Here is a 13407-nt window from a genome sequence, read left to right as displayed (position 1 = left end):
TTTTTTTATAAGTACCGGGGATCGAACTCACAACTGCCTGCTTGCAAGGCAGGCGCTTATGCCACTGAGCTAAATCCCCAGCCCCTTTTGCTTTTTTTTCAATCCTTAAAAATTTGAAAGCCATTCTGAGCTCATTGGCCACACAAAAATGGGCAACAGGCTGGATTTGGCCTCTGGGCCATAGCTCATGTCAACCCCTGAACTAAAACTTAATCTCAGATACCACTTGCTGGGTTCCATCTCCCAGCCATTCTCCTAAAGTTGGTATTCATTATTCCTCTGCATAGTTATTATTTTTTATCACATAAATCTGTATACCTCGGCAGTATATAATACTTATTTGTGTGTTTCAGCCTTAAAAGAGACTGTGTTGTACCTTGGGTGCCCCTCTGTGTCTTTGCTCAGCTCTTCCATTCTGCCCACCATGCTGTGTGGATCTCCAGTGTAGTCCTTTCCAGCGCTGTGTCGTAGGCCGATACAGGAACATATCACCTGTGGTCACGCCCTCCTGTGGAATTTAGATTTCGGGCCCACAAGTCCTCCCTTTACCCACTCTGTCTCTTAACCTTCACCATGACCTTGTTAGGGAGGCCCTTGGATCACCCTTACTTTCCAGATAATTTGGTAACTTGCTCGAGGTAGCGGGTGTCAAAACTGGGGGGCTGAATTCATAACCTTTGGGTGCCGTACTCTGAATGTAGAACCATCTCCACGCACAGTGTTTTAGTAACGCAGTGGTCATGCCAGCAGTGACCTCGCAGCCTTGCTCTGAAGACAGCTTGAATCAGTGTTGAGCATGATCGCTTAGAGCTGAGGCCCTTGACAATGGGTCTGTAACTAGAAATCACGGTTCCTAAATGCTGGGTAGGAATCTAGAGAGAGTGGCCATGGATGTGACACACGAGTTGGAAACATTTTTGGTAAAACAAGGAGAGAGACCCAAGGAGACCAGGCCCTGTGCTCTCCCCTGTGCCCTGTTATCAGTACCAGGAGTCACCGCTCAGTGACAGTGACGCTCTGCGTAGTGTCACTGCCTAGAGGCACTTGTTAAACACCTTTACAAACAGGGCCGCTCTGTTTTGCTGTCCTAGCCATGGTCAGCTCCAAGCTCCTCACAAGCCTCTGCACTCTGGGAGTCCAAATCCAAACGCACCTGTCTCTCCTGCCCCCTTAGGCCACTGGGGTTCAGATGACATTTAACAGATCAAACTGTAATTCTTCCAATGGGAAATTCGGGTACGAAGGAGGGGGCTCCCTTAACCAAGTGGGTGTGCTCTCAAGGGGGGAGGAGGCAAGCACCTCATTTCGGGTCTTCCTCTCCCTTTGATGAAAAGTTTAGTGAATTTTTTATTATGTGTACAAATGTAAGAAGGCTAGGTTTAGGTTATCAGCTTTAATATTTATACTGTTAGGGAAAGAAATCGGAATCATTAGTAAGCATGCATAATTCATGAACAAATTATATTTCCCTTTGTCTCCTTGCAGGTACAAGGAAATGCTAGAACCGGTGATCTCACCCAGCCTCACCGTAAACACCGACTGCCTGGGAAAACTGAAGTTGGGCGGCGACAGCGGCGACGTGCTGGGGACTCTGAGTGACACAGAAGGTAGGGCTCTGCGGCGAGTTCTGGTGACAGATGGTGGGCCCTGCTGGCCCCGGGAGCGTCAAGAGGGACCGACGTCGTGTGTCCCTCCTCCTGCTGTTTACATTGCTGCCTTGGGACCAAAACTTTGGCGTGCATCGCTAACAATCTTTGTCATCATCTGGGGACCAGTGTGCACATTCGTGCCCTGAGCCCCCTTTCTTGGCCTCTGGTTCCAAGAGACAAACTCTGACTTTGCCGCCGAGCATTCTCTGTCCCAGGCCCAACCTGGACAGGTCCCGCAGGGTCTCGGGCTCCAGCTCTGTCCTCTGAGCTTTCTACTGCCCTCTCCTCGCATCACGTCACAGCGCTTTGACGTTAAGACAAGAACTCGTCTGCCGTTTGCTTTCAGGTTGGGTTGGAGTCAAGGAAGCAGAGGAAAGCTAAAGCTGTTTTAAAAATTACTGGCAACTGCTGCGGCTGGACTAGTTTTCACTAGAACAATCCCAGCTATTGTTTGCTCTGCTGGGATCCCTCAGCCTTCCTGGTAGAGCCTGGAGTTAGCAAAGACATTCAGCTATTATGTTTAAGCATCGGGCTTAACCCTTTCCTCCGCCAGCTCAGGGCTTTGCTGCCCGTGTTCTGAGACTCCCAGCTGGTCCCCTTTCCCTGTCTGTGTTTGGTGCCAGCTCTAGGGGCACAGGTGCCACAGAACTGTCATGGAAAACCCAAGGGTTGTATGTCTAGCGCAATATAATGTCACAGGGCATTTGCTGTTAGCAAATCCAGGCTTCTGTTATCGCTGCTGTCACCATGACAGTGACATTGCCCCTGCATTCTGTTAGCTGGAGCTTTCCAGGTGAAAGGCTTCCGAGAGGGTCTGGGCTCCTGGAGTGGTAGGAGGCGCACGCTTGTTGCCCTGATGCCACGAAGCATTCCTATACTGTCTTGGCTCTTTGAGGGGTGGAGAAGAAAACCTTGTCGCTAAACCTTGTCCAAAGAGAATCAGTCACTCTTGCTTCCTGGGTAGAGCCACAAGTCTGCTAGGACCATCTGTGTTTCAGCACCAGTGGGAACAGGAAAGGACGCCGGCTGCCCAGGGAAAACTGTCCGGATCTGAACCGGATCTGAACCCTGCCGCTTCCCAGCTCAGGCAAATTATTTAACTTTATGAACCTGGTTTCTCGCATGTGCATGTGCATGTCGGGGATGGGAGTGAATAGCAACCCACTCCATAGGGTGCTCATGGCAAGGATTCAATGGGGCAATGGGGTGTGAAGAGCCCAGCCCGCCCATCTTGGGAACATGGTAAATGATTAAACCCAGTCCATTGTCCTTCTCCTCTGAATCAAATAACCACAGTGATTGCAAAACCCTGCCAGGCAGCCAGTCTGGCCCTCCGGCATGCCTTTGCTTGGTTTCCCGGGCGTTACTTCTGGTTTCCCTTGAAATGTTGGACACTTCAGCAGCACCAGGTCCACCTTGTGCCTGGCTGTCGGCAGCAGAAGCTGAGAGGCAGCTGTTCCTTGGGGTCCCTGCTGTTCCCTTTTATCCTTGATTTTTATGAGCACTTACTTTGTGCCATGTCATGTTCAGACCAATGGATAGGTCCAGACTAATTCTCCTCCTCCTTCTCCATCACCAGCAGAACAAACACTTGGCAGTTCCTCCTTTAACCCCTGCCAGGAACCATTATTATACCCAGTTACACATGAGGAAACTGAGAGGCAGAGAGTTTAAGTATCTTGCCTGAGATGGCACCGATAAACAGTAACCAAGAGTCGCACCTGGGGAGTCTGACCCCACAGCTCCCCTCGCCTGGTCACTACACATACTGTTTCTCATTGGATCGTGACACCCCGATTAGCCTAGGAGCTCATCCTCCAGCCCGTGCTGTCCAACGGTGAGATCCAAAACTCTCCACCTGGGGACGAAGGCTGCCTTTACCCTGGCCACTGCCCAGGCCACAGCACGGAGGCTCTGAGGAGGAGCAATGGGGCAAAGGGAAAGTGAAACCAAGTTCAGAGCAGCCGGCCTCAGGGTGGGTCCCACACCCACATTCTCCCCTGCAGGGGACAGGGCGTCCTTGAGGGTGACCCGAGTGCCAGATGAGGCTGCTGTCCCTGCCCGGCCTCTCCTCCCTCCTCCAGTGGGCCCTCAGTTTCCGTTCTTACTGGGTGAATTTGGGAGGGAAACCTGCACCATAGATGCCCTTGGATGCCTCCAGCTGTGTCCCCACCTCTGCCTGGGACCAGCCCCTGGGGCTCACTTGCCCCTGTGTTTAGTGGGAGTTAAATGTTCTGCCGATGCTAACACACAATGAGTTGGAGCGTAGTGAAGAAAAGGGTTAGAGTTAGGTCTGAGGCCCTCGCCCCGCCTTCCAGCCCCCCTCGTGTCTCCCTGGGTGCCTCCAAACTCAGCTCCTCCTCTGTGCCCTCGCTCCCTGGGCCCAGCCCCTGCTCATCTCTCTTCTGTTTTAATTGGGAAGCACGATCCTGCTCTCAGGGCCTTTGCACTTGCTGCTTCTCCTGGCCCAGCTTTCCCCTGGCTCTGCAGAACAGTCCTTACTTCCTGTCTTCCCTATTGCAAGTCACTCTTCCTTCATGCAGGTGTTCATGTATTCCATAAGCATTTATTCAGCCACTCGCCCAGCACTAAGTACTGGTGAGACAACACAGAAAACCCATCTTTCTAGAGACTGCCAGAGGGAGCTGGGAGGGCAAAAGACTGCCAGCGGCAATGACAGTAAGGAAACCTGATGAGTAGTTCCATAATGCGTTTGGATGATGACGCATATTATGGAAGCAATGCAGGATAAAGCACTGCAGGAAAGAGGATAACACTATGGAGAGGGTTGCAGTTTTCACTAGGGTGGCTACAAAAGCTGTCACTGGGAAGATAACAAGGATCCAAAGGAAGTAAGGGAGGAACTGTGTGGTTGTGTGGAACAAGAACCTTATCGGCAGAGGCAGCAGCAAGTGCAAAGGCCCTGAGGCAGCTGTGTGCTCAAAGGACTGGAGGCTCTGGAGGAGGCTGCTTTGGTAGAACCAAATGACCAAGGGAACAAGTAGGGACAGATCATGTCAGCGAGATGACCGGGGTCAGGTCATGCAGGCTCTGGAATGACTTTGGTTTCTTCCTTGAGTGAGAAGGGTGCCATAGGAGGATGAGCAGAAGAGGTATAGTCTGATGTACTGATCCTACAAGGAGCAGGATGATAGATTCATGAGACTGGGGTGACCATGGGAGCGGGGGCAATAATCCAGGAAAGAAGTGCAGTGGCTTGGGGTGGGGGTGGGGGTGTCAGGATGCTGGGCAGACCTGAAAGCAAAGCGCACAAAATACCCTGCCATTCCGGCTCTGGCCCTCCCCACAGCTCTCTTCTCCATCAGAGGCTGATGACCTGTCCCTGGTTGCTGGTTGGTCTATCTCAGCAGAATGCCGAGGTCCCTGCAGAAGCACAGGGTGGCTTATTTTTATCCTGCACCGCTGAGAACAAGTGCGCCACGCAGCAGCTCCTAAGAAATGTGCGTGGGTGGGCGGTGAGGAGAAGGCGGTGCCCTGCGGAGCTGCGCCAGGCTGCCGGGAGGCTTCAGGCTTCACGCCTCCAGCCTTTGCGCATCCGTTTCCCCTGCCCGGGGCCCCACCTTTCCTTTTTTTTTAAAACACAATAAATTTTGAGTCTTTGGATAGCATATAAATGATGCATGATGCTTATAAAAACTTGGGAAATTTGACCAAACGTCCCTCTACCACATCCACGGTGACTCCTCTGCTCCCCAGAATGGCACGTGCCGAGGTGCGCTGTTTAAAGCCTTTCTCATACAGTTACCTATATGTAAAGGAACATTTATATAACTTCGGTATGTGTCTGCGTGCATACATGTATATTTCCAACTATATGTTTATATATTTACTCTGGAAGCCTTAGGATTGCTGGAGAAATTTTGGAATGCAGAATTTTCCATAGTGTGCTTTGCATTGTGGATAGATAGAAGGGTCCGGCTCTCGCTCTGTCTCTGTTCAGCCGCACGGTATATGCCGAAGTCTTCATTGGCCGCGGCCCTGCAGGTGGACACATGTGATCCTTTGATGGCTGTGGAACTCTGAGCCTCGCTCCTGCTGGCCAAGCGCTGTACCACCGAGCTTCACCCCAGCCCTTTTCTATAAAGCTTGAGATGGTCTTGCTAAGTTGCCCAGGTCAGGATTCGAACGTGTGACCCTCCTGCCTCAGGAGCCGAGGAGCCGCAGTTACAGGTGTGTGTCTGGAAGGCTGACCTGTAGTTTTTGTGGTGTTTTTGGTTTTGGTTTTTGCCTTTACAAGCAGGGCCACTGTGGCGTATTGCCACACGAGCTGCTCCTGCAGCTGGGCGCTGCTTCTCCAGGGAAGATACCAAGAGGCCAAAACGCAGTGCACGGGAGCCTTCGCACCGCCTTCCTCTTTTCCGAGTTCTCTCTGAGTCGCTTTCACTTCCCTGATGTTGCTCGGTCAGTCCTCCATTCATGCCATCAGGTACTAACAGCCTGATACATCTGCTGTGTTTGCAGCATTGGGAACTCTGGGGATCCGAGGGCACCCACCGGCTGCCTGTCCTCGGGGCCGACCTCCAGACAGTCACGCTGCTCCCAGGGGCACTTTGTCATCTTCCCGTGATCGCCAAGGGTCATAATCTGCAGGTTCGGAACCATCCAGACCACACTTGCACCCCAGCCCCTGCTGGCTCGCTGGTGCCCTCTCTCAGCTTCAGTCTCCTCTTCTAGTAACGAATGTCGTGTTTGCTGTGTACCCTGTCTAGTAGCTGATTCCCAAATGCCCACCGTGGGCCAGGCCCTGAGGTCGAGGCTGGGAGTTAGTGCCAGACAGGAAGGACAAACCGCCGCTCCTGAAGCTTGCCATCTAGTGCAAGAGGCTCGTACTGAGTCTTTAAGTGAGGAATTTCAGGTAATGGTTAATTTCTATGAGAAATTAAGGAAGAACGCATAGGGGGTGACCTGGTTTAGAAAGGATTGTGGCAATAATTCCCAAGACGGGGTATAGACACTGCTGGCCCAGGGCCACATCATGAGAACCAGGTTCCAGCACTGACTTTCAAACTTGGCTGCATATTGGGAGTGTTTTGTTTGTTTTTGTTTATTTATTTTTTAATAGTAATACAGATCCCACCCAAGAGCCTGGTTTCATAGGTCCAAGTGTGGCCCAGGCATCTCCATTTTTTAAAATCACTCCAGTCAAGTTTGTTGTGTTCCAGGGTTGAGAACCATTGTTCTGGCCACAAAATTCCACCAGGACAGACAATTTTCATCCTTATATATGTATTTAAATTCCTGTTTCTCTTTAGCACACAACTTAGTGCCTGGCTCACAGCAGATGGATGCCCAGATGGATGAATGGATGGATGGATGGATGCATGGATGCTGAGAGGTCTTGGGGGATGACAGACAACTTCAGACCAATATTAGGTTTGAATCCTTAGAAAAGTTTTCTTAACCTCCCCTACTTCACTTTCCATGACTTAAATGTACAAACAATAAAAACTTCCTTGTTGGGTTGTAAGAGTTATGTAATACACCACCCTCAGTATGCCCCCCAGGACCCACTAGAGAAACATGTTGTTAGTATGGTCATTGCTATTCAAGGGCAAATTGGACTTGAATTGTACCCTTCCTTTGTGATGGAGAGGTGGAAATTTAGGATACTAAGAAAGTAAAACTGAATAAAAGAAATTTTCTCTTTTAAAGTGCAGATACTTTTTTCAGAAGCTGAGGTGATAATCTCATTAAGTGTTTCCAAGGAGAGGTGACACCATGCAGGACAATCAAGACAAGCCAGCTTCGCTCAGACTTCCTGCACTGCCTCTGTCCTGTGCAGGACCAGGCCCTGGTTTCAGCTTCAGTCTGGCTGGTTCCAGCCCGATGCTGGCAGATGCTGGTGCATTTCATGCGGGGCAGGTGGAGCTGCCAGAGCACGGCTCAGGTCCTAGCGTCTGGTCTCCCCCTTCCAGCCACCAACTGTGGCTTCATAGAGGCTTGTACACCCAAAGCCACTTCCGCCTACAGAGCACAGAAGATGCACTTTGTAGCCTTTGTGCAGTGCTGAGGAAAAGCAGATCCCTGCTGTGCCAACAAGGTCACCCAGTACTACAAATTCCGTCACACTTTCCATGGATGAAACACGTACGTCCACAGTGTTTCCCATGTAACGTGTTCCTTCTGCCCTACACTGGGACCACATGTGCTGCCACTTGCTCATTAATTTTTCTTTGCAAGCCCTTAGCCAGGTGTGGGGGCATAAGTCCATGGTCCCAGTACTTTGGGAAGCTGAAGCAGGAGGATCCCAAGTTCAAGTCCAGCTTGGACAACTCAGTGATTAGTGAGACCCTATCTCAAAATAGAAAGTACAAAAAGAGCTGGGGAAATACAGTAGTTCTTTGGTTCATGAACACTTTTGTTTGTGAACAACTTGGTTCACAAACAAAAGCATTTGGCAAAATTTTGTTTCTGTTTGCAAACTCTGCGCCAGCTAACAAACATGACCACAGCCATCTTTCCCACAGGAACACAAATGGGAGGCCATCTTTTCCAAAATCATGAAAAAATTAAGTTTGTGAACCAAGGTGCCACTGTAGCTGGGTGCCAAAGTCCTGAGTTCAACTGCCAGTACTACACACACACACCTCAACCCCATTGAAATAAATTTATTTTAAGGATAACTTAAACTAGATTCAGGAAAAGTATGACTTTGATAACTTGTTTTGATTCTCGTGTGCCTTAAAATAAGCCTGTGATAATTTCAATAGAAAAGCGTGTATTTATGAACCCTCTAAAACCATCACATCGCCTCGTTTCTGTCCTCAGCAGCATCCCCATGATGGACAAGTGACCTATTCACAGCCACTCCATTGGCCACTCCGCAGGGGCCGGGATTGGAGCACACACACTGGGCTCCTAGACAGTGCTTTTTCAGATTTGCTGTCCTGGCAGGGGAGCAACTTAAATCCCCACCCAGGGAGGTGAGCTAAGCAAAGACCTGCCTCAGGACAGCAGCTGGCAGGAGACACTGCCCTGCTCCTTAAGAGCCGGTCCTTGGGGTCCAGTTAGGCAACGTGACAGCACTGCTGCTTGCACAATCATTAGCTCTTTAATCTTCCCAGTGAGAGGTGAAAAAGCGTCCACAGTCAGAGGAGTGCACAGCCCCGGGACAATGGAAAACTAGTACTTCCCGCGTAGGGTGTGGCTACCGCGTGGGGTGTGGCTACCGGCTGGCAGGTTCCTGCCTCCTCTGCAGGTGTGATCTGCTGCCTCATTTTTCAGATGAGGAATCTGAGGCCCAGAGAAAGAAAGGATGGGCACGTAGCTATTGTGCAGCAGAACTGAATTTGATCCCCACCCCTTAGGCCTGCCTGGTTTCTTCAGAAAGAACAGTAGGTAAACAAATCACGAGATTGGGATTTATGGACTTGGCCCATGTTAGGTGCATAAGGAATGTCTGTCGATTGCATGCATGAGCGAATGAGCTGTATGGGTTCTGGGGTACTTTACGTGACATCACGACTACACATGGTCACACACATAAGCGTGCACTCATGCAAGCCTACAGTTGTAATTTCCTTATATTAAAATTGGATCTTGTGTTCTGCTGCTCATTTACAGAGGATGAGCACTTCTAATCCAGAAATCCCAAGTCTGAAAAGCTCCAAAATCAGAAGCTTCTTAACATGATGCCTCCTGGTGGTAAATTCCACACCATAAGTCTATACTTCGTGCCCAGAATCATTAAATATGTTTATGAAGTCACTGTCAGGCTGTGTGGATATGAAATGACCTGTGTCCCGTGCTGGTGCAGTTTGCAAACTAAGTGTTCCCCGAGAAGTCCACGGGTTAAAGGCTTGGTCACCAGCAAGGCACTGTTGGAAGGGCCTTATGGGAATTCCATAGGTCATAGGGCATCCCTAGAAAGGGGCTTTGTGCCCTCCTCCTCCCCTCTGCTTTCTGGCTTGTGAGGCCAGCAGTTTGCTCCTCCACACATTTCCACCATGAAGCGGGTCCTCACAAAAGGCCGAAAGTCATGTGGCTGCTCATTCTTGAACTGGAATCTCCAGAACCACTAACCAAAATAAGCCTTTTTTCTTTAGAAGTTAACTGCCTTGGATATTTGGTTATAGTGATGAAAAGCTGACATATCTCTAAGATAGCTTAGTACATATGTTTCAAAACCTGAAAAGCTCCAAAATCAAAAACACATGTGGTCCCAAGTACTTCAGATAAGAGATGTTCAAGCTGTATTACCTTCTGAGCTCCAGTATGTATTTGAGTTTGTGATGTCTGGGATGGAGATTTATTTTTAAAAACCAAGAATCACAAGATCGCTCAGGGACATGGAGATCTGTATTAGCCTGAGGTGCAGACCCGCAGGTCAGCATCACCTAGGTAGCATCTGAGACCTGCTCAATCAAGAGTCCGTGTTTTGGCAAAATCTCTAGGTGAATCCTTGTGCACTGGTCTACACCACTTACTTTCTTCTTCTGTACCGTGCTATTTGTAATTCAGCGCTTATAATGATGTATTTGCCTCCCATCTTCCCCAGTAGAAAAATAGGAGCCTTCCCCAGAGCAGGGACACTGGCCTCCTGTGCTCACCGTTGTAACCCAGCACACGCCTGGCTGTGGTGGGCAGTGAACAGATAAGCTCATCCCAGAGGTTCAGCGTCTGCCCAGCTGACCCTCCTGCCCTCGCCCGTAGGGTGCTAGAGAAGAAGACTTACATTCCTAATGTAGTGCACGGGGGCTTTTTGCCTGTGCCCACTTGAGCTGCCCCATTTTTTGTGTGAGCCACAGTAAATAGACTTGGCCCTGCTGGGTGACAGGGCACTCAGGCTGTGTTCACCCCTGGCAAGGGGCCTTGAAGTTGAGTTCAGTGACTCCTGCCTCGGCCTCAGCCTCATGGCTTGCATGCGGTCGTGTGAGTCCACTGTAGCAAGCTCCATGGCATTGACAAGATTGGTGTCCATCCACCAGTGTCAAGGGGTGCTCAGCATCATTCTCCATGCTTAGGGCTCCCCTGAAGGGTGGTATAGCAAGGGCTCATTGTCTCTGTCTCTTTGCTGAGGGGCCTCCAGGGCCTCCTTTGAAGATGGGCCTCCAGGTTGTAGGTATTACTTATCTGTCCTACCCCAGGCTAGGGTCCCTTGGAGGGACTCATGACCGTCACCTCCCTGCCCTCTGACGTGCTGTGACACAATGGCCACGGTGCATCTAGAGCACTAACTGTGCCCAGTGGAGCTGCCAAGGCTGTGGCAAGGTCATTGCCAAGCTGAACAGGACACAAGGCCTCCTGTGTCTCTACCTCATGTCTGTCCAGGCTCTCACCTGCCATCAGGAAAAATCAGTTGAGTCCTATGACCTTAAGAAAATGGTGAAGTGGGCACCTGCGCAGTCCCTGAAAGGCATCTGGGCTTCACTGAGGACCAGGTTGTCCACTACTCTGAGGATGATTAGCAGTCTCCACCCGTTGTACTGTAGCAGTGACCACTTGGTCAAGCCCACTTCCTGTGGACCGTAATGCTTGACACTGACAAATGCACAGTGGGCCATTGAAGCCCAGCCCCTCCAAAGACTAGCAGACCCGGACAGCAAAGCACAGAGAAGAGAGGCTCTTGGCTCCGTGTCTAGCCTGTCCTAGCCCCAGATCTGGGACCAACATCCAGAACTCAGCAGCATCCTCCGCAGACCCAGAGGAAGGAAGGGACCTGGACGTCTCCCAGACACAACTCTGGGTCATCAGTGAAGTCTGAGGAGCCTAGCGTGGAAAGAGGGACGCAGAGAAGTCGAGAAGGCGAGGGGAAGGACAAGGAGAAAGGCGGCCGTTCCATATATAACACACACGTTTTCCAGCCTCTTGATTCCCCGGCTGTCTCGGGATGAAAAGCTTATGTGTGATCCAGAAGAAAACAGGCAAAAAGTCTGCAGAGACCGTGCAGTCTGCAAAAGGGAAACCTCTGCGCACTCAGGAACGCCCGCTCCTCCCTGCAGGCTCCCTGGGCGCGGGGTGGAAGGGGCATGTGTGTCAGGGTGCAGAGCTATGGGGAGGGAGGCAGCGGCTCCATGATGGAGAGGGATGGACGCAGGCGATGCAGGTGCCACCGCGGGGACCGCAGACGAGACGCTTGCCACTTACGGAGTGCCGAGTTCACGGGAGCCCGTAGGACTGCTGTTCCCGAGATTCAGACTTTTATGAATATTTACATATTTATTAAAAAATGTTTAATTCAGTGATTCTTGTATTGCCAAGCACACTCAAGTCGTGAGCTTTCCCCAGGAATGAGACAGTGGCTGCTTCAGAATGAGGCAGCTGGTTCTCCGGCCCTAGGGAGGAGGAGGAGGAGGCGAGTCCTGCCTGAGGCACCAGCTCCGAGAGGGAAGGAGCATCGCGGGGCACCTGCGGGTGCTGGGCCCGGCCTCGACATCAGCCCACTGCTGCTCTAGCCTTCCAGCCCTTCTCACTGCGCCACATAAGAAACGAATATTCACGCCCCCACTCCACACGTTCTCACGTCTGTAACAGAAACGAGAGCTGCACACCATTTTTTCTTGCTATTGGCAATACATGCTATGTCCTAAGCTAAAACAGACAATTCTCGGGGGGAGGGGAAGGACATGTTCTTAATCCTGGCATTCTGGGAGGCTGAGGCAGGAGGACTTTAGGTTTGAGCCCAGCCTAGGCAACTTAGTGACTCCAGTAAGACCCTGTCTTAAAATTAAAAATAAAAAATGGGCCAAAAGTATAGCTCAGTGTGAAAGCCTTGGATTTTAATCACTGTACCCCTCCCCGCTGAAACGAAGTCATTTCTCTGTTTTTGAACTCTAGTTGTAATGCTGTAAGTGAATTTTAAGACCAGCCCCACCTCCACCCCAGTGGCTCAGGACTCAGCAGAATCTGACTCAGCTGGGGATGTGGGTGGGGGCTGAGGGTGGGGAGGTGCCATACGTTTGGACCCCAGACTCACACAGCCCTTGGGTTCAAGTGTTCGAGTCCCAGCTCCCTTTCCGTGGGACTTGAGTAAGGTGTGCAGCCTCTCGAGCCTCAGGGCTGCTGCCCACCGTGTGACCCACCCGAGAGGACCAGTCGGGTCACGTGTCTAAGCCGCTAATCCAGGGCCTGGCACAGAACCAGCCCGGAAGGAGTCACCGCTGTCACGATGATGACTGTCCTTGTCCGCCCTGTGTCGCGGCACAGGCAGGCAGATCCAGTGCTGGGCCACCTGGGTTCAGGTCACACATCTGCCCCTTTTGACCTGTGTGGCCCTGGGTGAGTTACATGAACTCTGGGCTGCCTGCTTTTCCTCCTGAGTAGTGTGATTATGGGGATTAAAATAATTAATCCAAGTGAAGTTTTAGAAGGGAGCTTGGCACACAGCAAGCAGCAGGTAAATAATGGATTTCATCATCATCATCACCTGCCTCTTTTAATCCTCACACATGCTTGTGAGATGAGGGTTCTTACTGCCAGCGCTCAGGGGACACTGAGGCCTGAGATCTAGATGCACCACAAAGTTTCAGAGCTGGGAAGAGGGGCTGGGGATGCAAGGTGGCCAACTGAGTCTCCACTCGGGCTGAGAGAGGCGCGGCACTCAGGGCTGGGGGCACCAGGGACCCCCCCGCCACTGCCCTCAGGACAGGGAGTGGGAATTGGCAGGTGGGTGTACACATGGCATCCATCAGCAGGCACATTGTCTGGAGTTGTCCAGACTGCAGTGAGGACACGGAGACAGAGATGGGTTTTTGAAGGTAATGTAGCACAGAAATATTCCCCAGTGAACCGGATGGTG

At 51.1% G+C, this 13407-nt stretch overlaps 1 protein-coding gene across 1 annotated transcript in view; it reads left to right on the top strand.

The window, feature by feature from the left end:
* The window catches only part of Eya2 (EYA transcriptional coactivator and phosphatase 2), a 206820-nt gene that overhangs the window by 71962 nt on the left and 121451 nt on the right, over window positions 1-13407 (top strand). Inside the window, exon 2 of the mRNA XM_013150388.3 lies at window positions 1486-1607. The gene's annotated coding sequence lies outside the window, so the exon portion shown is untranslated. The remainder of the gene's footprint in view (window positions 1-1485; window positions 1608-13407) is intronic.

Source organism: Cavia porcellus, unplaced genomic scaffold (assembly GCF_034190915.1).
Source record: "Cavia porcellus strain 051 isolate PalLab524CR breed Dunkin Hartley unplaced genomic scaffold, mCavPor4.1 scaffold_5, whole genome shotgun sequence".
NCBI lineage: Eukaryota > Metazoa > Chordata > Mammalia > Rodentia > Caviidae > Cavia > Cavia porcellus.
The sequence above is the reverse complement of the archived record's forward strand: the minus strand, read 5'-3'. Positions and strand labels throughout refer to the sequence as shown.